This window comes from Myxocyprinus asiaticus, chromosome 26 (assembly GCF_019703515.2).
Source record: "Myxocyprinus asiaticus isolate MX2 ecotype Aquarium Trade chromosome 26, UBuf_Myxa_2, whole genome shotgun sequence".
NCBI lineage: Eukaryota > Metazoa > Chordata > Actinopteri > Cypriniformes > Catostomidae > Myxocyprinus > Myxocyprinus asiaticus.
The window spans coordinates 5,991,422-6,017,374 of record NC_059369.1 but is presented as its reverse complement, the minus strand read 5'-3'; the positions used below and the strand labels follow the sequence as shown (position 1 = coordinate 6,017,374).

Genomic DNA, 25,953 nt, shown 5'->3' with positions numbered 1-25,953 from the left:
GCAGAGCGTGGGACTGGGCTCTCTCAGTTGCACAACACTGACGAACCCGCTCTGTGCTCAGGCCACGCTGTCACAGTGCGAGGCGTGACCCATTTAATTTCAACATGCACCTGTATGAAATGGGAACCTTAAAGGCTCCATTCTGAAGCTGGTTGAACCCATATTAAACAGCCCCGACAATATAAACTGCAGTGACGAAGTAAAATGGACAACATTTTGCAATGCACAATGGTAATTTCTTGGCTTTTTAATCCACACATCACCACCCTTATAGAAATGTACCTTGCAGTTACACACTAAATGTTGAAAATATGGTGTTTTTACAGAAATGTTGTATATATTTATAATAAATGGGGGGGGGGGGGGGGGGGGGCAGAGTTGAATCCACAATTGCAGCAGACATTCTCCCAGAGAGCCAATGTGGCTTCAGATGGGGAAGGGGCACGACAGACATGATTTTTGTTCTCTGGCAGCTCCAGGAAAAGTGCCGAGAGCAGAACATGGGCCTGCATGCTGCATTCATTGACCTAACAAAGGCTTTTGACACAATCAGCCGAGACGGTCTGTGGCAGATAATGCCTAAACCGGGATGCCCTCCAAAATCTATTATTAAACAACTACACCAAGGGCAGACAGGCCAGGTTAAGCTCTATGAATGCCTCTCAGATGCCTTTCCAATTGAAAATGGGGTCAAACAAGGCTATGTCCCTTTTGCCATATTTTTTAGTGTCATGCTTATGGAAGCAAAAATCAACATGAATGAGGGACTCTATATCAGATTCATAACTGATGGTGGCCTGTTCAATCTATGCAAATTTCTTACAAACTCGTTGTTGAGTTGCTTTTTGCAGATGACTGTGCACTAGTAGCTCACACTGAGGCAGCGCTACAGCATTTAGTCAACTGCTTCTCTGAGGCAGCGTCATCCTTTGGCCTAACCGTCAGCCTGAGGAAAATAGAGGTTTTGTATCAGCCACCACCACAGTCTACATACAGTCCACCATCAATTAACATCAATAACTATCAGCTGAATAGTGTGGACCATTTCACTTACCTGGGAAGCATAATCTCTAATGATTCAATATTCACAAAAGATGTTGAAAATAGATTAGCCAAGAAAAACAGTTCTTTTGGCCGCTTACATAAACGGGTTTAGCAAAATCACTCACTTCATCTCGGTACAAAGATCAAGGTCTACAGAGCACTCATTATCTCCACCCTTCTGTATATTGTAGAATCACGGGTGCTGTTGAAGAAGCACCTTCACCTACTGGAGCGCTTTCATCAATGGTGCCTCCGGCACATTAAGGGTATAGTGCTGCAGGACCGCTGGAGGTGAGGGTGTGGACGAGCGCCCGTCTGGGGAGAGAGAAAGCAGTAAGGACATCCACCTGAGATGAACTGTGATTAATTACCATCTCTATGTTCACAGTGAGAGTCGGGGGAGATAAAAAAAAACAGCCAGTTCACAGAGAGTGGAGAGAGACAGACAGATCAGAGTCTTAGTTTCTGTCCCCTAAGAGAGAGATGCATGTGTCCGCATTGCATGTGTTGGGCCTCATGTATTCAGATAGAAGGCAAGGCCTAACACAGTCATAAAACCTAACTCAGCCCCCACATACCAAGTCGTAAATCTTACTGATAAAAACCGCGCCAAAATCAAACAAAGGGAGTCCAAAACAGACTACAAATCCCATGAAGCCTTGCTCACTAAAGGATCAAACTCTCAACTCCTATTGGATGAGGCACACAACAGAACGCACCTCAACCATGACATCATTAGGAGTAGAAATACCTCTGAAATGCTTCCGGGATTTGCTTCCAGCAACTTTGTTCGCCGTGTGTAGACGCAGCTCATCGCTGCTCTCAGGTGCAGCCTCGTGGCACAAGGAAGTAACGTTGAAACCATACAATCTCCAACTCGCTGGACGAGTTGAGATTACTCTGTGTTCAACCGAACACTCTAACGGATCCGAAGGAGACCGCCGAGCAATCCGCATCTTCATCCGTTTGCCTGCAGAAGTGAAGAGATTAAAGATTTCTCTTCCATCTTCAATCAAGTCGACGTTTCTGATTTCTCCGCCAGCCTGCCGAGAATCAGCAGCCGTACCGCCCGCCGACAGAGCGAGGAAACGGCCTCCCGTCATCACCTGAGCCTCGAAGAACCGAGTCTGAGTTAAAGGATGGATGAACACACATTCTGCATCCTCATGCGATTCAGGTAAGAGGTTTACATCTGGGCAGAGATAGAATATTATAGTGTGTTATTCTTGTGTACCAAGGTTTTTGCTTGTACAGTTTACGGACCGCCATGTCCGACCATTATTAATATTCAGGGTATTAATTATCACAAATTTGATTTGCTGTATTGTGGTCCAACCACATTGGACTGTTGTGCATTTCCACCATCGTGGGTGAGACCGACAAACTGAGTTTATCCATTAAAGAATCAAAGACCGGAACGGTTTACGAACTGTCCACCGCGTCTCTGAGTGATAAACTAACAGCTGCTTCCTCTCCCCCGATCGCAAAACCGGCTTTGGGGCCGTCACTTAATTCTCTCTCTCTCGTACTAACCACGCACGCACGCACGCACGCACGCACGCGGGATCCCTCACAAACATTCTCGGACACATATTTGGCTAGTAGATAGCTTCGTGATAAAGCTCAGCTTTGTCCCTAAGCTATCGTACAAGTGGACACGCGGTAACTGGTAGACCCCATTGACTGGTTTCTCTCCACCAACATTCGCGTCCATATTCTCTGGCCGGAAGTCTCGCGTGACATACTCTCCACGAGTGTCACGTCCGCCATTTTGTGCTCGTCCCTCCTTACACACACACACACACACACACCCTCATGTGTTATAGGATTATTTTGATTTCCATATCTAATCATATCACTGTTTAGTTTGTAGTTGTAAGTCGGAAGTTTATTGACTGCATTGTATTAACTGATATTACTGCATAAATAAACTTTGTTATATTACAAAGAGAAGTGTTTTGGTTTGTTTTGCATACACCTGTGTCATGCTGACGGACATCAGTGCTCGGATTCAAGCCTTCATTCATTGCTTTTTTCCAGAAAATTGATATTCTTCGGATGTCGATTTTCCTAAGAAAACAATCTAATATTGAGACTGTTATACTATCTGGTTATTAGTCCCTGATTCCAGGGTGGTGCCTCGTCAATGTTAATCCTTATTAATATTCTATTGATTTTTGATAATTGATAATTACCTTTGATGTGTAATGATGAGGAGGCAGAAGCAGAGGAAGAATCCATGCGGATGTTTATTCAAACAGTCCATCAAAATCCAAACACAGTGTCAGAAAAACAGGCAGTGAGGGCAAAAACACAGTAAAGCAGACCAACCAGGCAAACAGGCAAAAGGGGAGATCCAAAATAGAAGTCAAAACACTAGGCAATAAGGCAATGATATAAACGCTTGGTAAGGCAGATGATCTGGCAATACTTCGCAATATAGGAATGAGCATGCATGGCTTATATACTAGGCAAACAGGAAATGACATTACAGGAACTGATGTGGCAGGAAACAGGAAGTGACAGTTCAGAATTCAGGTGAGGGCTCCCTCTGGTGGGCAGGAGACCGCTCAGATGTTACATGATGATTGTTGAATTTGAATGATCAATAAGCTAATGTTAATTTTAACTAATGTTTCATCGATGTTAATGATTGGTGATTATCTTTGATAATTGTTGATTTAAAGGATTAAAACAAATTTTCATCAATGTTCTATTGATTTTAATAATTAATAATTATCTTTGATAATTATTAATTATTGCTAATAACCAAACCCGCTCCTAAACGTAGCGCACTACATTTACTGGAGCCCCATATGAGGTTTTAATGAGTTAGATTCAATTAATTTAAATATTAATTAATAACTAAAGAAATAATTATTAATTATTTCTGATAGTAACACTGATCTAAACAACCAGTGAAGCCCAACACATGTGTGTCTGTGTCCTTATGTTTTATGTTTGTTTTAAGTTAATTTATATCATTAAAACTTTATGTTTACTGTTCAGCCGGTTCCCTCCTCCTCCTCCTTGCCCGACCTTTAACTTTTACAACCACATTACAAACAATGCCATCCTGGAGAAAGCGGAGATACCATGTATAGGGTCCATCATCCTTCTTAGGCAGTTATGATGGGCAGGTCATGTATCACGGATGGGAGACACAAGACTGCCTAAACAGGTACTCTATTCTGAGATGTGCCAGAGCAAGCGAAATAGAAGCAGACACAAAAAATTGTTCAAAGACCAACTTAAATATCAATTAACCTCTGTAGGCATTGATACAAACATGGTAGATGATGGCTGCTGATAGGAACAATTGGAGACGTTTAACCCCGTAAGCAGCCTTGAGGGTAGACCTGACCAGGAGTGAGGCCTTGGAGGCAAAGTGGAGAAAAGGATAGTCCCATACATATTGCCCCACCCAACGTCCCATGGGACAGGAGATCCTGTGTTCAAATTGCAATAAAACCTGCCACTAAACCTCTTCACTAATCTTTGGTTACAGAGCCAAGCCAGAAAGACAGAGCAAGGGGAAAAAATGCAGCCGTTAAGACTCAGCAGATGCCTCTGTCAGCTGGTTGCTTCGGCAGTGGGCAGAACTAACTCAAAAGGGGTAATCCCATTAGCTAGTGCTAACATGTCACATGCAGTGCCCGTTTTGATTCAGAGTGACGTCTGTGTAATTTACTAGTAAGAAATATAGAAACATCATGTAAAAAAAATAAAAAAAAGCAGCAGCAGCTACGGTTGGTCCCTTATAATATCGGATTATCGCATTTAGGGCCATCTATATATTTAGCCTAATAAAAGCAGGGAAAAATAAGATACAATGTGAATAATTTTAGGCATTTTAATTTGTAATCACATCTAGCCTATATTCATTCCTACACATATACAATTAAATTTAAATTAAAAATATTATCATATTTTGAATATTTTGAAATTAGAATTTCTTAGGATACAAACAAAAGAATGTGTCTATTTATTTCATGGGAAAGTTTCTGCGTATCATTTAATACTAGCTTAAAATGTAACATTTAATTATGTTAATTTAAGTGTTTTACACTATGGATAACACTTTATTTTAAGGGTCCACTATAATATAAGAAAGTAATTAAAGTAATTAACTGAATGCATTGCAAGGTTATCTTTTACATCTTAGCCATAATTTAAAACTTATTAAACATCTTACTTTTGTTTGAAAATTAATGCAATCAATGCTCAATTTCAGAGATCCATCATATATCAAATTTACTAAACAATAATAAGCCAGTAATTAAGGCTAATTAGCATTGACTTTACAAAGCTGTTACAAATAAATTACTAAAACATTCTAGTAAAGACAACTTGACCCCTTGTTCTTAAGTGAAAGTTTAACCAACTCAAGTTATTGTTTTATTTTGCATTTATAAGGTGGTATTCAAGTTTATATATATATATATATATATATATATATATATATATATATATATATATATATATATATATATATATATATATTATTATTTTATTTTATTTATTAAGACAGTTATTATGACTAATTTGTATTGGTTATATTATATTGTTTCTACTGCATTGCTGCAATTAAACTCCCTGTTCCAAAGTGAAAAATTTACTTACACAAGTTGTTAATTTGTTTGACATCAATTAGGTGTTTACAGTTTTTGCAGTGAACTTCAAAATGTTCAGGGAGTTTTATTTTATTTGAAACATGTTAAACAAGCCAGTAACTTGAGTAGGTAAAACTTCCACTTTAGAATAGGTAAATAAAATACTTTATTTTTTATTAGTAACAAATTTGTAAAGTCAATAATAATTAGCCTTAGCTACTGCCTTAAAATTGTTTAGTAAACTTGATATATGATCTCAGAAATAGAGCATTCATTACATTATTTTCTACACAAAAATAAGACGTTTAATTAAGTTTAATAAACTGAATGATCTGTCACAAAATGAAACAAGACTGGGCAAGTTAGCTGAACCAAAGTGGACCACTCTACTACGTTAATTGAATTGAACACAAAGATAACCCAATGAAACCATGAAACAGATAAAACTATTGTTTATCAAAGATTCTAAGGCATGGTTATGCCATAAGCTGTTAAAAAAGAATTTAAAAAGCATACTGTAGTAAGAACATAAACTTAAAAAAAAAAAAGAAAAAAAAAGATTAGAATGTACGAGTACCTGTCGATAAGCCTGTTAGCATTTGATGATGTTTCAAAAGTACAATGTTAAGAAAACATAATCAAAAGGAAAAAAGCATAATGCCAAAATTGATGTTGAAAAAAAAAGCCCCTCAGTCAGCTGGACTTGATTTCATTACTCGTCAGATGTGCAGGCAGACGGAACATCAGAGGGGGGAAATAGGGCCTGCACATAGTTAGTTGGCTATCTGTGTCTATACCCATCAGCTGGTCCCATAACTGCTCATTTCAACATTTTGATTGTTTATAATGAAGAGGAGATCAAAGAAGCTTTCCATGTCTTTTATAAGCATGGAAACAGATTTATCAGTGCTGCTGGGCTGCATCTGGTGATGACAAAATTGGGGGAGAAGCTAACAGATGAGGTGGATGAAATTATTAGAGAATCAGACATTGATGGAGATGGCCAGGACAATAATGGAAAAATTTGTACAGATGATGACGTGAAGTGAAAGTCTTGTATTTTTTTGTTTGAAAAGATCTGCCTTTTCTTGTTTGCAATTTCTGTAAACTGTTTAAATTTTATTTCGCCCCTCCTCTCCAAAGGATCTGCATGAATGCTACTTTAAGATTTTAGTGCTCATGCCTTCCCCAACTCCTAATCACTGTCATGGTCCTTCATCTTCCTTGCCATCATCTATTGTTTCACCAGCTGAACGAATACGCCCACCACCAGTCGTTTGAGTCTGAATGAGATAAGAAAAGTTTGAGTCATTTGTGAACGAAAACCTGCTGACCGAGTGAACGAGTGAAGGCATGTCATTTGATCAGTTCCGCATGTGAGTCGCTCGCATTCAAAAAGGAGAGAACAGGGTAAAATGCACTAAGACAAGATTATTGGTATTCACAAAACAAAATCCCTATTTATGAGTGTGTAAAAATTTATGAAGATCATACAGCTAAAATGGCTTAAATTTTTTTTGGTGACTAAGGATGAGAGACTTGGGATTGGAGTGGTCAAATAGATTCAGCTATAGGGCAGTAAAGGCTCCTGTCATCAGTAGCGTATCCAGGACATTTTTACTGGGGTGGCCAAGATGGGGCACAGACCTATTGTGAGGTGGCGATACCGGGAGAACCTTTATGAATGGCACATGATCAAAATGTGTAAATATTGCATTGCTTTGCTTCAACATCTACACATGTAGAATAAATGAATTCTTAAACTCATGTTAGCATTCACTGAATTGTTTGTATTCAATATCAGACTGTTGTTTTGACATTTGACAGTTTTCTATTCCTGTTCTATTTCAACCTATTACAGTTTCTGGGAATCTCTGGTTATTTTAACATAACATCCATTTTTAAATCAGTAAATGTTTAGGAAAAGTCAGTTACACATTTTTAAGAGCTATTCTCATTGTAGAGAATTAATCTGCGTATAACATCAGGTATAGTGTAAAATCATAAAAAGATACAAGTACAGGTGAAAACTGATTGAGGCGCAGTTCAATCAATCATTCAATCAATTATTCATTCATTTATTAGCTATAACTGCACTGTCCAGCAGAAATATTGTTAAATTGGGTACAAATCAGTGTGTGAAATTGGCTACGAGGGCTTATAGGTGTCTGTCTGGAAACCCCAAAATTGCAGATTGAGCTCTTAATACAGTAAAAAACAAAACGTCATGGTTACTGGTGAAACCTCCGTTCCCTGATGGAGGAAACGAGACGTTGGTGTCGATGTAGTGACACTAGGGGTCACTCTTGGGAGCCCGAGACACCTCTGGTCTTGATAAAAGGCCAATGAAAATTGGCGAGTGGTATTTACATGCCACTCCCCCGGACATATGGGTATAAAAGGAGCTGGTATGCAACCACTCATTCAGGTTTTATGCTGAGGAGCCGATATAAGGTCCGGCCATTTCAGCGGGTAGTTCAGCGTTGTGGCAGGAGGGACACAACGTCTCGTTCCCTCCATCAGGGAACGGAGGTTACACCAGTAACCATGACGTTCCCTATCTGTCACTCACTTGACGTTGGTGTCGATGTAGTGACACTAGGGGTCCCTATACGAAACGCCACAAGGCTGAACTGTGTTACGTGAACTGGCGGTGTGTGGTGGGCAGACTTACCGTGTGCCTCATAGCCAGCACACCAGGTTGACACGTAACCTCCCCCAACATAGTTATGAGTGTCGAACGGCCCTTTATGGGGACAAGTCGACTACCCAAAGATAGAGACTTAATCCAGTCGTGGCCTCTTTTCCCACTCCCTGCGTCTTCCTTGGGCAGAGCCCCTCTGCACCATGTCTGGGCGGGCCAGTAGGGTGCTACCATGATGACCTGCTCCTCATCCTCCCTGACCTTGCACAGGGTCTGTGCAAGCAGGCTCACTGGGGAAAACGCAAATTTGCGCATGCCAGGGGGCCAGCTGTGTGCCAGTGTGTCTATGCCGAGGGGGGCCTCGGTCAGGGCATACCAGAGCGGGCAGTGGGGAGGATTCTTGGGAAGCGAACAGGTGCACCTGTGCCTGACGAATCGACTCCAAATCAGCTGGACCACCTGAGGGTGGAGTCTCCACTCTACCCTGAGGGTAACCTGTCATGACAGCGCGTCCGCTGTAGTGTTGAGGTTGCCCGGGATGTGAGTGGCTTGCAGTGACTTGAAGTGCTGCTGACTCCAGAGGAGGAGATGGCGGGTGAGTTGTGACATAGTTGTGACAGAGCGCAAACCGCCTTGGCGGTTTGACATATGCTACCGTTGTCGTGTTGTCTGTCTGGACTAACACATGCTTGCCCTGGATCAACAGCCGAAACCTCCACAGGGCAAGCAGAATTGCCCACAACTCGAGGCAGTTGATGTGCAAATGCAGTCGCGGACCCGTCTAGAGGCCGGCGGCTGTGTGCCTGTTGCAAACAGTGCCCCAACCCATGTTGGAGGCGTCTGTCATGACCACGACGCGCCTGGGGACCAGTTCCAGAGGAACACCTGCCTGTAGAAATGAGAGGTCGGTCCAAGGGCTGAAAAGATGGTGACAGACCGGCGTGATGACCACGCGACGTGTCCCGTGGTGACATGCCCATCTTGGGACTCAAGTCTGGAGCCAGTGCTGAATGCATCAACCCGAGCGTGGTGGCCACCGCCGAGGATGCCATATGCCCCAGGAGCCTCTGAAAAAGTTTCAGTTTGAACTGTTTTCTGTTTGAACACCTTCAAACAGGCCAGCACCGACTGCGCATGCTCGTTCGTAAGGCGCGCCGTCAAGGAGACTGAGTCCACCTCCAAACTGAGAAAAGAGATGCTCTGAACCAGGAGGAGCTTGCTCTTTTCTTAGTTGACCCAAAGCCCTAGTCGGCTGAGGTGTGAGAGCACCAGGTCCCTGTGTGCGCACAACATGTCTCGAGAATGAGCTAGGATTAGCCAGTCGTCGAGATAGTTGAGAACGTGAATGCCCACCTCCCTTAACAGGGCAAGGGCAGCCTCTGCGACCTTCGTAAAGAAACGAGGAGACAGGGACTGGCTGAAAGGGAGGACTTTGTACTGATACGCCTGACTCTCGGACGCAAACCGCAGGAAGGGTCTATGTCGAGGAAGGATCGAGATGTGGAAGTACACATCCTTCGAGTCTACTGCCACAAACCAATCTTGATGCCGGACGCTCGCCAGAATGTGTTTTTGCATCAGCATCTTGAACAGGAGTCTGTGTAAAGCCTATTTCAGAACTCACAGGTCCAAGATTGGCCGCAACCCACCGCCTTTTTTCGGTACGATGAAGTAGGAGCTGAAAAACCCCTTCTTCATCTCGGCTGGAGGGACAGGTTCTATCGCGCCCTTCCGTAGGAAGGTAGCGATCTCCGCGCAAGGTAGCAGCATTTTTGTCTTTCACCAAGGTGAAGTGGACACCGCTGAACCTGGGTGGATGCCTGGCGAAGTGAATTGCGCAGCCGAGTCGGACGGTCCGGACCAGCCCTCGCGACGGATTGGAAAGCGCAAGCCATGCGTCCAAGTTTCGCGCAAGGGGGACCACGGGGACAACGTCATCGGACGTACCAGCAGGTGGGGCCTCACGGCGGGGCGGAGCTCGAGGTGCCACACCACGTCGTGGCCGTGCTGAGTCTAAGGACATTGAAGCACTTACCTGGCTCCTTGTGACCACCCCCGGAACAGCCTGGGACGGGGGAGGAAGAGGCCTGTCCTCGTGACCCATGGAGACTGTCATATCAGGGGTGGATTTGTGCCACAGCTGGGCACTCAGGGGCGGGAGACCGCCGCTGGAGCGCCATACCTGCCAAATAGAGTGGTGGACGGTGGTCATGATGATGGCTGTGCACATTGGATACGTGACCCAGGGAACAAGGAAACCGCTCTTGCTGAGCTCTTGAGTACTGCAGCCACTTGGGCATGCAGCGCAATTAAATGCAAAAGATAACAAAAAGATGGAGATCTGCTTACCAGCTCCAGAGCAGTGGGTTTCGTTGTCCCTGGGTCGCCCATCTCAAGGGCGCTTTGAAGCCTTTCACGGGTTCTGGGTGGCCGCGAGACGGGTGGCGTCTGCTTCCTGCGGTGGGCTCCATGTCGGAGCCGGGCCGAAGGGGCGGGCTGCGGCAGAGCCGGTGCAGTCACCGCAGGGGGATGCCCTTGGCGATGAGTAGATGGGTGCGGGATCTTGAGCCGCGCCGGGGCAGGATATGCCGGCTAGCATCCATCTACTGCTCTACCATCGAAAACTGCTGGGCAAAGTCCTCGACGGTGTCGCTGAATAGGCCCGCCTTGGAAATTGGGGCAGCAAGGAATCGTGTCTTGTCGGCCTTACCCATCTCGACCAGGTTGAGCCAAAGGTGGCGCTCCTGGACCACTAGTGTGGCCATCATCTGCCCGAGAGACCGCACCGTGACCTCTGTCGCTCAGAGAGCAAGGTTGGTCGCCAAGCGCAGTTCCTGCATCAATCCTGGGGCGGAACTACCCTCGTGCAGTTCCTTTAGCACCTTGGTGGACTTGCAGGAGAGCCATGGCATGCAGGGCGGAGGCGGCTTGTCCAGTGGCACCATAGGCCTTGGCCGTCAGAGACGACGTAAACCTACAGGCTTTGGACGGGGGCTTTGGGCACCCGCACCAGGTGGCGGTGCTCTGCGGGCATAGGTGCACCGTGAGCGCCTTTATCCATAGGGGGATTGCCGAATAGCCCTTGGCCGCCCCACCATCGAGAGTAGTGAGGGCAGGGAAGCTGAAAAGATCGGGACCGGGCAGTAAAAAGTGCCTCCCACGACCTTGTCAGCTCTTCATGCACTTCCGGGAAGAAAGGAACGGGGGCGGGGTGTGGCTTTGAGCGGCGCCACGAGCCCAGGAACCAATCACCGAGCCACGAGGGTTCAGGGAAGAGCAGTGAGTTCCACTCTAGCTGACGCTCGCGGCTGCCCGGGAAAGCATGTCGTCATCTCTGCGTCAGCCTGTGACTGGGCAATCGACCCCGAGGAGGCGGTCCCATTGGGGTCTCCAAATCGCCCCCAGTGCTAGCCGCGCTGGCCTCATACCCGTGGGTAAAATAACCGAGGCGGGAGCCTCTGGGGTGGCTCGCTTTCTTACGAAGGTGAGCCGCGACCACAACGTTGCCATGGACATATTCTTGCAATAAGAACATGACCATCCACGAACGCGGTCTCCGCGTGAGCAGTGCCCAGATATGAAAGACAGTGATCGTGACCGTCAGAAGGCGAGATATAACGAGCGCAAGCAGGAATAACACACAAAAAGACGCTTCTTTAAAAAGACGTTCCGTGTGTGCGCTCTTTTAGAGAAATATATACTCTTTTAGAGGGGTAAAGTGCTCTTTCAGAAAATATACTCTCTAGTTTTTCTGCCGAAGCGCCCAGGGGCGTTCTCTGCAGTGCACCAGTGCAGAGGAGGGAGAAGCCGCTGAAATGTGCCGTCAGATCCAGCAGAGGTGAATGAACAGTAGTATTCAGCTCAATGAGCATGACCGTTCGGCTCCAAAGAGAAAATCTGAATGAGTGGTTGCATACCAGCTCCTTTTATACCCGTATGTCCGGGGGAGTGGCATGCAAATACCACTCGCCAATTTTCATTGGCCTTTTATCAAAGACCAGAGGTGTTTCGGGCTCCCAAGAGTGACCCCTAGTGTCACTACATCGACACCAACGTCGAGTGAGTGACAGATAGGGAACTTTTAAATGGCAGTGTAGGTCTATAGTTTTTAAGTAAAGTCTTTATGTAAAGAAAATGTATAGTCAGATTACTTCTTTTAACTTAAACTTGATTTTGTGAATAAGCTGCAAACAATACATGCAATCATTAAGTCTCCTCACATTCATTCTCTCTCAGTCACATTCCTCATTGATAGGCCCAGGGGAGGGGTCTTTGTCTCCTCAGGTGTGAATCACATCAATATTCATGATCATCCACGCCTCCTCACATATGGCCTTTCTAACACTAAAAGTGTCTTACAAAAGTTAAATGAAAATATTTTTTTATATGAATGAGTGACCAGGATGGTTTTCACATCATTTTGTAGCAAAAATTCTAGGCTACAAGATCCAGTTTAGTCTGTGTTATATGGCCTTATTTCAGTGACTTAACATTTTTGTTTTTTCAAAAACCACACATAAACGTTATTTTCTCAAAAATACAAACATATACATACATGTTGCTCACATATTATTGTAGCCCAGTTTGTGCTGAATACAGTGTTATCAGACTTTAGCCATTAATATGTTTTTTAGCAACAGAAAAAAGTACAAATGTCAAGGCATGTCAAAACTTCTCCAGGGCCCAAAACACCCTCAGACCCCAGAGGGTTAAAGCATGTAAGAAACACAGACAGGGAGAGGGAGAGATTGAAAATGTCCATTAAAACACCCGCTAGTTGATCCACGCATGCTCTGAGAGCACAGCCCTGAATGCCGTCTGGACCTGCAGCTTTATGAATATTCACCCGTTTGAGAGATCAGGTTATATCCACAACAGAGACACTTTTGATCAACATTAAGAATAAATGTATCCCTTTTTTGTTTTTACAATTTTTATCCCACCCAAACATTACCACTTTGTTCCACTCCGTTTCTTGCCCATCCTCCTCCCCTCTCAAATCATTTATTAGCCATTTACATTTTCCATAAAACTCTTCCAGCTCTTTACAGTATAAAAAAAAATGTAAAAACCCCTCATCTTCTTCTTGACAAACTTTGCATCTTGCACTCTCCTCCATCCCAATTTTATAAAGTTTCATTTCTGAAACAATTGCTCTGTGCCTTATAAGGTACTCCAAACTCTCCAGTTTTGTTTCCACAATCACCCCTTTCATGTTTCTCCATACATTTTCTTCTTTCAGATCTTTAAAATGCTGCAACCAATACTCATTTGCAATAGGTTTCTTAAAAACTTTGTTCCTAAAAATACCATAAAACACCTTTACAGTACAAGCTTTAAAATCGTGTAGTTCCTCCCCTATCCTCACATACTGTATATCTCCATTTCTTTTTGTCCTTCTTCCATTTGTCGAATTTTCTGTAACCATTCTTTTGGTATTGCTTTTTTTTTTTATTTTATTTTTTTTTATAATTTCATACTTATTTATTATGTCCTGTTTATTATAGTCCTCCTTTGCCTCCTCCATTGTGTCCACTATGAACTGTATTGGTAAAAAACCTTCTTTAAATTCATATAAAACATCCCTCACCTTCGTTATTCCCACTTCTTTTTACTTTTAAAAGTAAAAATATTCGTTAAAACCGGCACTTCCCCAGACCTCATAAAAATAGTTTTTTCTTCATTTATTTTTCCTCCTGATGCCTTACAAAACTTTTGTACTTCTCGCATGGCTATTTCCACACTCTCCACTCCATTAACTACTACTGTTGTGTCATCTGCATATTGGAAACATTTTTCTCCTTCCTTACCTTCTTCCATTTCTACACCTCTTATTTCTCCTTCCTTTCTTATAGCCAGGCCTAACGGTTCTGCTACAAGTGAGTATAAAAGTGCCGATAAGGGGCATCCTTGTCTTATAGATCTTGTTATTTTAAAACATTCTGTTAAAAACCCATTGCATTTGATCTTTGTTAGTGCTCCTCTATATACAATTGTAATCCACTGAATAAAATTCCTCCCAAACCCCAAACCCTTTAAAATTCCAAATAAATACTCATGTTCTACCCTGTCAAGGGCCTTTTCAAAGTCTAGACTAATCACATATCCATCTTTCTTTTTTTCTTTCATGTATCTTATAATATCTCTTATGCTACTTGTTGTATCTGCTATAACCCTCCCTTTCACCCCATATGCTTGATTTGTCTTTAATATATTTGGCATCACTTTCTTCAGTCTGTTTGCTAGTATTTTTGCTAATATTTTTAGATCTGTATTCAGCATTGTAATCGGTCTGTAATTTTTCAAATCTGTTTTTTCTCTTTGATTCATTTCTCTCTTCTTAAAAATATCATCATACACTTCCTTCAGAATATGGCTTAAACTATCTTTAAAAGCTATATAAAATTCACTCCCTAAGCCATCTGTTCCTGGACTTTTCTTTCTATTTAGTTCACTTATTGCTTTTTCTATCTCATCTTCCACAATTTCTTGATCACACTCTTTTTTGTCTTCTTCTCCGACTCTTTGTCTTTATTTGTCTCAGTAACTCCTCTTTCTCTTGTTCTTTTATTCCTTCTGCACTAAAAAGTTCCTCGTAATATATTTTTATCTCTTTCAAAATGTCCTCCTCCCCTTCCACTACTTCTCCATTTCTCTTTTTTATTTCTTTTATTGTTTCAGATTTCCCCTTTCTTTTTTCTAATACAAAGAAGAATTTCGTACATTTTTCTCCCTCTACTATGTATTTTGCTTTGCTTCTTAACATTGCCCCTTTTATATTTCATTTCTTTCCATGTTCCTTCTATCTCTTTAATTTTTTGTATATCCCTTTTCTCTTTGTTTGATTCTCTTTCGAGCTCTTCCTTTATTTCTATTTCTTTTCCCTTTTCCCTTTTTTGTATTGCACCACAGTATTTGATTGAATATTTGGTCACTATGTACCTCACGTTTTCCCACCATATTCTCTTATCATCTTCATACATTCCATTTTCTTTTTCCTTTTCTATGATTTCCATTATTTTGAGTTTATATTCCTCATTTTTAAGAACCTCCGTGTTTAAAATCCATATCCCCGGCCCTCTTTTCACTGCATTAAAATCCACCTGTATTAAAACCAATTTGTGATCACTTAAACTTGTTTCTTCATACCACATTTCCTCTATACAATTCTCCAAATTTCTGGTTTGGCGTATAAAATTCCTCACAATCTGTCTCCTTGAATATTCCTTTTTCTTTTCATTCCTCTCTCTCCATACATCTATCATGTTGTTTTCTTCCATTAGCAGTTTTAATTCTTTTCTTCCTGTATCTGTTTTGAAAACCATCCCTTCTGCCACGTCTAATTTACTAAAAACCGTGTTAAAATCTCCCATAATTACAATTTCCTTATACTCCTTTATCAGATTTCTTAAAACACTAAAAAACGCTTTCTTTTCCTTCTCCTCTGTTGGTGCATGTACATTTACCAGGATAAATTCTTTCCCTTCATATTTCATTTCAACCATCATGCATTTCCCAATCTCATCCTTATGTAAAATCTTACATTTTTTTTTTTATCCAATTCATCTCTTATTAAAACAGCTACTCCTCTTCCTAACTTTCCATCACCGTTATGGTATAAAATTCCCCCATTCCACATCTTTCTAATCTCATTCATACAATCTTCTCTCCAATTTGTTTCTTGCAATACAACAATAGCTTCTTTTTTACACATTTCTTTTACTTTCTCAAATTTGTTCATGTCCAAAAGTCCTCTTGCATTAAATGCCCCAATTCTTAAAACCATAAGGAAGAACAATGAATACTTAAACATCATAACTTCAGTGGTTCTCCTCTAGTCCTTTTAACACTTCATATCTGTTCATACATTTAAGTATTCCTTTTCTGAGCACTCTTTTTTTCCCACTTTCTAAATTCGGTGTTACCTTAATCGATCTTCTTCTTGTTCTCCCTCTCCCCGCACTGTCTCTCCTCTCCTCCTCCATTCTTTCCATCTCTTCATTTTTTATTTCTTTGTTTAGTTCATTGTTCCCTTGTTGCTCCTTTTCAGCTCTGTCCAGAAAAAATTCCATACTTGAAGTCATTTCCATTGGTGTCCATGTTTCCTCCTCGCTTTGTGTTTGCTCTCTTTTTATCCTTCCTGCTCCTCTCCCTCCTCTCTCTCCTCTTCATTGTTTGTTTCTTCTTCTGTTTCTTTTTCTTGTATTTCCTCTATTTCCTCCTCTGGATCTTTTTCGTTCTTTCCTTCTTCCATCCGCCTGTCCACCTGCTCTTCTCCATTCTCTTCTTCCTCCTCGTTCTCCATCCAGCACTCACATTTATTTAAAAGTCTCCCTGCAATCCGGGCACTTGACAGAATTGCAATCCCTCGCGATGTGTCCCCTCTCATCACACTTGTAACACCGGAATTCTGGGCAGTCCTTCACCACATGATAGCCGGGCTCATGCACAACCGCCAGGTTTTAACCTGGGGGCTGTGCATTACTCGGAAGTATTGAGGTCCCTCCGCCGTCTCCAGTTTCGTGCTATATGGCAGGGAAATCACCTCTTTTGGGAATCTGGTTTTGACAAACCTTGTGCCGTCTTCAATGTCCGTTCCCGGATATACCCTCCTTTTTATCATTGAGATTGGGAGTACTCCTCATCCCCTCAGTTTGTTTACAATGTCCTCATCCTCTAAGTGAACAGGCAAATGCATAAAGGAAACCACGTAGTCCCTGTTTGGCAGTTTTTTAACTTCACATTTTGTTCCTTTTATCATCAGTCCATCCATCAAATCTTCACAATAATCCTCTTTTTCCAAAGTCACTTCATATTCCTTTGCTTGTTTTGGTCTAACTGCTAAAATCTTTCCTCCTCCGATTCTCTCTGTGACCGCTTTGATTATGTCCTCAGCTCTCGCTCCTTCCAAATCAACAGTCACCGTTGCTTCTTTCAAATAATTCCTCTTTTCGAATGCTTTCTTCATTTCTGTATCTTTTCCATTTTCAGTGCTCAGGGGCTCAAGCAAAATTGCAGCCAGTGCCTTTACAATGAAAGTAGCAAATGTGACACCACAACGCTGGTCAGACAGTTCCAGGATGATCGCAGAGGAAAAACTTGTCAGAAGTGGGATTTGAAGCGGGTTCGATTCCCGGTCAGGGAATGTGTTTTTGTCGATCCAACGCTGGCATCTTTGACACAAGTTCAAGCGGCAGTGAGTTTGAGGGCAAGGCAAGTAGGGCCTCCAAGTGGTAAAAAGCACACTCCTTCGAGCCGGAACTGAACCAGCGACCTAAGGATGGCCAATGCAACATCTACAGACTTGCGCTCTACCAGCTGAGCTAAAAAAGGCACAGTATATTGACTGCATGTTCCTGATTCACAGAGCTAATGGTTCCAGGGGGACATGGCATTGTAATGGCGTGGGAGTCAGGGAGTGCAAAAAAATAGAAGCCAACCGAGACAGCCAGTAGTCAAACCTAGAATCTTCTGATCCGTAGTCAGATGCGTTAACCATTGCGTCACTGGCCCGCTGTCTGTTTGGCCCAGTGGCCTGCATTTTGCTGATTCCAGAGTGACAGGGTGCCCATTGAGGTGGTGTGCTTGAAAAGTGCTAGTTACCTAGTAATCGTTAAAAAAAGCCACAAACACACACACACATACAAACCAAAGCTTGGAAAGAACGATAACTCCTATTTTCAGTGCTCAGGGGCTCAAGCAAAATTACAGCCGGTGCCTTTACAATGAAAGTAGAAAACATGACACCACAATGCTGGTCAGACAGTTCCAGTATGAATGCAGAATAAAACCTTGTCAGAAGTGGGATTTGAACCCACGCCTCCAGGGGAGACTGCGACCTGAACGCAGCACCTTAGACCGCTCGGCCATCCTGACATTCGGTGAGAAGGGAAGGACCTCGGTCATTCAGTTAGGCAGCACGTCAGTCTCATAATCTGTAGGATGTGAGTTCGACCCTCAAAGTTTGTTTTTAGGACAAATGAGAGACTTTCTTTTCTGGAGGTAGAAAACCCAATCTTGCTCTTCAGTATAGTTTGCAAGGCGGCCTCGGATGCTCTCACAGAGAGGTTAATAGCAGCCCTTCCCTGGTGGTCTAGTGGCTAGGATTCGGCGCTCTCACCGCCGCGGCCCGGGTTCGATTCCCGGTCAGGGAACGTATTTTTGCCGATCCAACGCCTGCATCTTTGACACAAGTTCAAGGAGCAGTGAGTTTGAGGGCAAGGCAAGTAGTGCCTCCAAGTGGTAAAAAGTACACTCCTTCGAGCCGGAATTGAACCAGCGACCTAAGGATGGCCAAGGCGACATCTACAGTCCTCCGCTCTACCAGCTGAGCTATCGAAGGCACAGTATGCTGGATGCTTGTTCCTGATTCACAGAGCTAATGGTTTTTTGTTTTTATTGATTTTTTTTTTTTTTTAGAAAAAGGACCAGGCTGTCATTTGCCACAGAGCAAGCAAAATGAACGAAAATACATGAATCCCCCCAACCTATTTCCAAGGATGAATGAATAAAAATCACAGCTGTGGCAGGGGGAAGTGTATTAGTTAAAGCAATCCAGGAGAAGCAAAAGCTTACAGCACCTGGTATTCCCAGGAAGGCTCCCATACAAGTACTAACCAGGCACAACCCTGCGTAGCTTCCGAGATCGGACAAGACTTGGCTTGACCTTTTCTTTTTTTTTTTTTTTTTAAGAATCCTTCAAAGGCAAATGTTTAAAACCTATCCTCTTCTTGAAGATCACTTTGTTTATATGAAAATGATCTCACCCAAATACATTAAAAACCTTTCCCCTGTTTTCATAATTGTCATTGCCCAACAGGCACCTTCCAATTAAATTCATTTAGAACTTTAGAAACACTGTTTGTGAACACTTTAAAAAAAACTCTCCCAACTTGTCTTGTTTTTTAAAATAAATGTACAGCATTTCTATGTATCTTTCCGTCTTTCCTTTAAAAACACACCATACATCAATTAGATTTTTCTCTTTTTTGCCACAGTTCTTCTTTCCCATATTGCACTTTTGATCAACATTAAGAATAAATGTATCCCTTTTTTGTTTTTACAATTTTTATCCCACCCAAACATTACCACTTTGTTCCACTCCGTTTCTTGCCCATCCTCCTCCCCTCTCAAATCATTTATTAGCCATTTACATTTTCCATAAAACTCTTCCAGCTCTTTACAGTATAAAAAAAATGTAAAAACCCCTCATCTTCTTCTTGACAAACTTTGCATCTTGCACTCTCCTCCATCCCAATTTTATAAAGTTTCATTTCTGAAACAATTGCTCTGTGCCTTATAAGGTACTCCAAACTCTCCAGTTTTGTTTCCACAATCACCCCTTTCATGTTTCTCCATACATTTTCTTCTTTCAGATCTTTAAAATGCTGCAACCAATACTCATTTGCAATAGGTTTCTTAAAAACTTTGTTCCTAAAAATACCATAAAACACCTTTACAGTACAAGCTTTAAAATCGTGTAGTTCCTCCCCTATCCTCACATACTGTATATCTCCATTTCTTTTTGTCCTTCTTCCATTTGTCGAGTTTTCTGTAACCATTCTTTTGGTATTGCTTTTTTTTTTTTTTTTTTTTTTTTTTTTATAATTTCATACTTATTTATTATGTCCTGTTTATTATAGTCCTCCTTTGCCTCCTCCATTGTGTCCACTATGAACTGTATTGGTAAAAAACCTTCTTTAAATTCATATAAAACATCCCTCACCTTCGTTATTCCCACTTCTTTTTACTTTTAAAAGTAAAAATATTCGTTAAAACCGGCACTTCCCCAGACCTCATAAAAATAGTTTTTTCTTCATTTATTTTTCCTCCTGATGCCTTACAAAACTTTTGTACTTCTCGCATGGCTATTTCCACACTCTCCACTCCATTAACTACTACTGTTGTGTCATCTGCATATTGGAAACATTTTTCTCCTTCCTTACCTTCTTCCATTTCTACACCTCTTATTTCTCCTTCCTTTCTTATAGCCAGGCCTAACGGTTCTGCTACAAGTGAGTATAAAAGTGCCGATAAGGGGCATCCTTGTCTTATAGATCTTGTTATTTTAAAACATTCTGTTAAAAACCCATTGCATTTGATCTTTGTTAGTGCTCCTCTATATACAATTGTAATCCACTGAATAAAATTCCTCCCAAACCCCAAACCCTTTAAAATTCCAAATAAATACTCATGTTCTACCCTGTCAAGGGCCTTTTCAAAGTCTAGACTAATCACATATCCATCTTTCTTTTTTTCTTTCATGTATCTTATAATATCTCTTATGCTACTTGTTGTATCTGCTATAACCCTCCCTTTCACCCCATATGCTTGATTTGTCTTTAATATATTTGGCATCACTTTCTTCAGTCTGTTTGCTAGTATTTTTGCTAATATTTTTAGATCTGTATTCAGCATTGTAATCGGTCTGTAATTTTTCAAATCTGTTTTTTCTCTTTGATTCATTTCTCTCTTCTTAAAAATCTCATCATACACTTCCTTCAGAATATGGCTTAAACTATCTTTAAAAGCTATATAAAATTCACTCCCTAAGCCATCTGTTCCTGGACTTTTCTTTCTATTTAGTTCACTTATTGCTTTTTCTATCTCATCTTCCACAATTTCTTGATCACACTCTTTTTTGTCTTCTTCTCCGACTCTTTGTCTTTATTTGTCTCAGTAACTCCTCTTTCTCTTGTTCTTTTATTCCTTCTGCACTAAAAAGTTCCTCGTAATATATTTTTATCTCTTTCAAAATGTCCTCCTCCCCTTCCACTACTTCTCCATTTCTCTTTTTTTATTTCTTTTATTGTTTCAGATTTCCCCTTTCTTTTTTCTAATACAAAGAAGAATTTCGTACATTTTTCTCCCTCTACTATGTATTTTGCTTTGCTTCTTAACATTGCCCCTTTTATATTTCATTTCTTTCCATGTTCCTTCTATCTCTTTAATTTTTTGTATATCCCTTTTCTCTTTGTTTGATTCTCTTTCGAGCTCTTCCTTTATTTCTATTTCTTTTCCCTTTTCCCTTTTTTGTATTGCACCACAGTATTTGATTGAATATTTGGTCACTATGTACCTCACGTTTTCCCACCATATTCTCTTATCATCTTCATACATTCCATTTTCTTTTTCCTTTTCTATGATTTCCATTATTTTGAGTTTATATTCCTCATTTTTAAGAACCTCCGTGTTTAAAATCCATATCCCCGGCCCTCTTTTCACTGCATTAAAATCCACCTGTATTAAAACCAATTTGTGATCACTTAAACTTGTTTCTTCATACCACATTTCCTCTATACAATTCTCCAAATTTCTGGTTTGGCGTATAAAATTCCTCACAATCTGTCTCCTTGAATATTCCTTTTTCTTTTCATTCCTCTCTCTCCATACATCTATCATGTTGTTTTCTTCCATTAGCAGTTTTAATTCTTTTCTTCCTGTATCTGTTTTGAAAACCATCCCTTCTGCCACGTCTAATTTACTAAAAACCGTGTTAAAATCTCCCATAATTACAATTTCCTTATACTCCTTTATCAGATTTCTTAAAACACTAAAAAACGCTTTCTTTTCCTTCTCCTCTGTTGGTGCATGTACATTTACCAGGATAAATTCTTTCCCTTCATATTTCATTTCAACCATCATGCATTTCCCAATCTCATCCTTATGTAAAATCTTACATTTTTTTTTTTATCCAATTCATCTCTTATTAAAACAGCTACTCCTCTTCCTAACTTTCCATCACCGTTATGGTATAAAATTCCCCCATTCCACATCTTTCTAATCTCATTCATACAATCTTCTCTCCAATTTGTTTCTTGCAATACAACAATAGCTTCTTTTTTACACATTTCTTTTACTTTCTCAAATTTGTTCATGTCCAAAAGTCCTCTTGCATTAAATGCCCCAATTCTTAAAACCATAAGGAAGAACAATGAATACTTAAACATCATAACTTCAGTGGTTCTCCTCTAGTCCTTTTAACACTTCATATCTGTTCATACATTTAAGTATTCCTTTTCTGAGCACTCTTTTTTTTCCCACTTTCTAAATTCGGTGTTACCTTAATCGATCTTCTTCTTGTTCTCCCTCTCCCCGCACTGTCTCTCCTCTCCTCCTCCATTCTTTCCATCTCTTCATTTTTTATTTCTTTGTTTAGTTCATTGTTCCCTTGTTGCTCCTTTTCAGCTCTGTCCAGAAAAAATTCCATACTTGAAGTCATTTCCATTGGTGTCCATGTTTCCTCCTCGCTTTGTGTTTGCTCTCTTTTTATCCTTCCTGCTCCTCTCCCTCCTCTCTCTCCTCTTCATTGTTTGTTTCTTCTTCTGTTTCTTTTTCTTGTATTTCCTCTATTTCCTCCTCTGGATCTTTTTCGTTCTTTCCTTCTTCCATCCGCCTGTCCACCTGCTCTTCTCCATTCTCTTCTTCCTCCTCGTTCTCCATCCAGCACTCACATTTATTTAAAAGTCTCCCTGCAATCCGGGCACTTGACAGAATTGCAATCCCTCGCGATGTGTCCCCTCTCATCACACTTGTAACACCGGAATTCTGGGCAGTCCTTCACCACATGATAGCCGGGCTCATGCACAACCGCCAGGTTTTAACCTGGGGGCTGTGCATTACTCGGAAGTATTGAGGTCCCTCCGCCGTCTCCAGTTTCGTGCTATATGGCAGGGAAATCACCTCTTTTGGGAATCTGGTTTTGACAAACCTTGTGCCGTCTTCAATGTCCGTTCCCGGATATACCCTCCTTTTTATCATTGAGATTGGGAGTACTCCTCATCCCCTCAGTTTGTTTACAATGTCCTCATCCTCTAAGTGAACAGGCAAATGCATAAAGGAAACCACGTAGTCCCTGTTTGGCAGTTTTTTAACTTCACATTTTGTTCCTTTTATCATCAGTCCATCCATCAAATCTTCACAATAATCCTCTTTTTCCAAAGTCACTTCATATTCCTTTGCTTGTTTTGGTCTAACTGCTAAAATCTTTCCTCCTCCGATTCTCTCTGTGACCGCTTTGATTATGTCCTCAGCTCTCGCTCCTTCCAAATCAACAGTCACCGTTGCTTCTTTCAAATAATTCCTCTTTTCGAATGCTTTCTTCATTTCTGTATCTTTTCCATTTTCAGTGCTCAGGGGCTCAAGCAAAATTGCAGCCAGTGCCTTTACAATGAAAGTAGCAAATGTGACACCACAACGCTGGTCAGACAGTTCCAGGATGATCGCAGAGGAAAAACTTGTCAGAAGTGGGATTTGAAGCGGGTTCGATTCCCGGTCAGGGAATGTGTTTTTGTCGATCCAACGCTGGCATCTTTGACACAAGTTCAAGCGGCAGTGAGTTTGAGGGCAAGGCAAGTAGGGCCTCCAAGTGGTAAAAAGCACACTCCTTCGAGCCGGAACTGAACCAGCGACCTAAGGATGGCCAATGCAACATCTACAGACTTGCGCTCTACCAGCTGAGCTAAAAAAGGCACAGTATATTGACTGCATGTTCCTGATTCACAGAGCTAATGGTTCCAGGGGGACATGGCATTGTAATGGCGTGGGAGTCAGGGAGTGCAAAAAAATAGAAGCCAACCGAGACAGCCAGTAGTCAAACCTAGAATCTTCTGATCCGTAGTCAGATGCGTTAACCATTGCGTCACTGGCCCGCTGTCTGTTTGGCCCAGTGGCCTGCATTTTGCTGATTCCAGAGTGACAGGGTGCCCATTGAGGTGGTGTGCTTGAAAAGTGCTAGTTACCTAGTAATCGTTAAAAAAAGCCACAAACACACACACACATACAAACCAAAGCTTGGAAAGAACGATAACTCCTATTTTCAGTGCTCAGGGGCTCAAGCAAAATTACAGCCGGTGCCTTTACAATGAAAGTAGAAAACATGACACCACAATGCTGGTCAGACAGTTCCAGTATGAATGCAGAATAAAACCTTGTCAGAAGTGGGATTTGAACCCACGCCTCCAGGGGAGACTGCGACCTGAACGCAGCGCCTTAGACCGCTCGGCCATCCTGACATTCGGTGAGAAGGGAAGGACCTCGGTCATTCAGTTAGGCAGCACGTCAGTCTCATAATCTGTAGGATGTGAGTTCGACCCTCAAAGTTTGTTTTTAGGACAAATGAGAGACTTTCTTTTCTGGAGGTAGAAAACCCAATCTTGCTCTTCAGTATAGTTTGCAAGGCGGCCTCAGATGCTCTCACAGAGAGGTTAATAGCAGCCCTTCCCTGGTGGTCTAGTGGCTAGGATTCGGCGCTCTCACCGCCGCGGCCCGGGTTCGATTCCCGGTCAGGGAACGTATTTTTGCAAATCCAACGCCTGCATCTTTGACACAAGTTCAAGGAGCAGTGAGTTTGAGGGCAAGGCAAGTAGTGCCTCCAAGTGGTAAAAAGTACACTCCTTCGAGCCGGAATTGAACCAGCGACCTAAGGATGGCCAAGGCGACATCTACAGTCCTCCGCTCTACCAGCTGAGCTATCGAAGGCACAGTATGCTGGATGCTTGTTCCTGATTCACAGAGCTAATGGTTTTTTGTTTTTATTGATTTTTTTTTTTTTTTAGAAAAAGGACCAGGCTGTCATTTGCCACAGAGCAAGCAAAATGAACGAAAATACATGAATCCCCCCAACCTATTTCCAAGGATGAATGAATAAAAATCACAGCTGTGGCAGGGGGAAGTGTATTAGTTAAAGCAATCCAGGAGAAGCAAAAGCTTACAGCACCTGGTATTCCCAGGAAGGCTCCCATACAAGTACTAACCAGGCACAACCCTGCGTAGCTTCCGAGATCGGACAAGACTTGGCTTGACCTTTTCTTTTTTTTTTTTTTTTTTAAGAATCCTTCAAAGGCAAATGTTTAAAACCTATCCTCTTCTTGAAGATCACTTTGTTTATATGAAAATGATCTCACCCAAATACATTAAAAACCTTTCCCCTGTTTTCATAATTGTCATTGCCCAACAGGCACCTTCCAATTAAATTCATTTAGAACTTTAGAAACACTGTTTGTGAACACTTTAAAAAAAACTCTCCCAACTTGTCTTGTTTTTTAAAATAAATGTACAGCATTTCTATGTATCTTTCCGTCTTTCCTTTAAAAACACACCATACATCAATTAGATTTTTCTCTTTTTTGCCACAGTTCTTCTTTCCCATATTGCACTTTTGATCAACATTAAGAATAAATGTATCCCTTTTTTGTTTTTACAATTTTTATCCCACCCAAACATTACCACTTTGTTCCACTCCGTTTCTTGCCCATCCTCCTCCCCTCTCAAATCATTTATTAGCCATTTACATTTTCCATAAAACTCTTCCAGCTCTTTACAGTATAAAAAAAATGTAAAAACCCCTCATCTTCTTCTTGACAAACTTTGCATCTTGCACTCTCCTCCATCCCAATTTTATAAAGTTTCATTTCTGAAACAATTGCTCTGTGCCTTATAAGGTACTCCAAACTCTCCAGTTTTGTTTCCACAATCACCCCTTTCATGTTTCTCCATACATTTTCTTCTTTCAGATCTTTAAAATGCTGCAACCAATACTCATTTGCAATAGGTTTCTTAAAAACTTTGTTCCTAAAAATACCATAAAACACCTTTACAGTACAAGCTTTAAAATCGTGTAGTTCCTCCCCTATCCTCACATACTGTATATCT

The 25,953-nt window shown here is 41.6% G+C and overlaps 1 protein-coding gene and 6 non-coding genes across 7 annotated transcripts in view; 3 read left to right on the top strand and 4 right to left on the bottom strand.

Moving 5' to 3' along the window:
* Window positions 1-25,953, top strand: part of LOC127417036 (uncharacterized) — a 374,311-nt gene that overhangs the window by 134,472 nt on the left and 213,886 nt on the right. The gene's annotated exons all lie outside the window — the stretch shown is intronic.
* trnal-cag (transfer RNA leucine (anticodon CAG)) lies at window positions 18,095-18,177 on the bottom strand. The gene has a single exon. It is a non-coding gene; the product is annotated as a tRNA-Leu (tRNA).
* On the top strand, window positions 18,384-18,455 carry trnae-cuc (transfer RNA glutamic acid (anticodon CUC)). The gene has a single exon. It is a non-coding gene; the product is annotated as a tRNA-Glu (tRNA).
* Window positions 18,557-18,643, bottom strand: trnay-gua (transfer RNA tyrosine (anticodon GUA)). The gene is given in 2 exon segments: window positions 18,557-18,592; window positions 18,607-18,643. It is a non-coding gene; the product is annotated as a tRNA-Tyr (tRNA).
* Window positions 24,232-24,314, bottom strand: trnal-cag (transfer RNA leucine (anticodon CAG)). Its single transcript has one exon. It is a non-coding gene; the product is annotated as a tRNA-Leu (tRNA).
* trnae-cuc (transfer RNA glutamic acid (anticodon CUC)) lies at window positions 24,521-24,592 on the top strand. Its single transcript has one exon. It is a non-coding gene; the product is annotated as a tRNA-Glu (tRNA).
* On the bottom strand, window positions 24,694-24,780 carry trnay-gua (transfer RNA tyrosine (anticodon GUA)). The gene is given in 2 exon segments: window positions 24,694-24,729; window positions 24,744-24,780. It is a non-coding gene; the product is annotated as a tRNA-Tyr (tRNA).